A 712-nucleotide genomic window follows, 5' to 3' on the forward strand; every position below is an offset into this window, starting at 1 on the left:
AACCTCTGGCATCTGGCTGCCTTGTCGACAGAGGCATCTATTCTTGGCAATGGGAAAGGGTCTTTTTTGTAAGCTTTATTCAGATCTGTGAAATCTATGCACATTCTCATTTTGCCATTCTTCTTTGGTACCAATACTATGTTTGCAAGCCATTCTGAATACTTGACTTCCCTCATCACTTTTGCATCTAGCAATCTTTGCACCTCCGCCTTTGCTGCTAGGATTCTGTCTTCTGACATTTTTCTCTGTTTTTGCTTTCTTGGTCTCATGTTTTCATTGATATCTAGTTCATGCTGTATGATGTCCCTGCTGACTCCTTGGAGGTCGGAGGCTGACCAGGTGAAGATATCCTTGTTTTTTACTAGAGTTTCCATGAGCTCTTCCTCCTCTGCCTTGCTCAATTCTGAGCTGATTGTTACTTTTCTATCTGGTAACTCCTTTTCTTGAGGGATCAGCTTTGTCTGTTCTTGACCTGCCATATATGTTTTTCCTCTGGGCATATCTGGAGGCTCTTGTTCTTTGTCTGCCAACTCGACTGCATTGATGTTTCTTTGGGCTCTATAGATAGCTTTTTCTATGTTTCTTGCTTCTTTTTGGCTGCCTTGGACTGTGATAATACCATAGTGTGCTGGTATTTTCATGCACAGGTAGGCCATATGCAGTGCTGCGTTGAATTTGGTTGTGAATCCTCTGCCCAAGATGGCATTGTATG

The sequence above is a fragment of the Miscanthus floridulus genome, chromosome 16 (genome assembly GCF_019320115.1).
Source record: "Miscanthus floridulus cultivar M001 chromosome 16, ASM1932011v1, whole genome shotgun sequence".
Lineage (NCBI taxonomy): Eukaryota > Viridiplantae > Streptophyta > Magnoliopsida > Poales > Poaceae > Miscanthus > Miscanthus floridulus.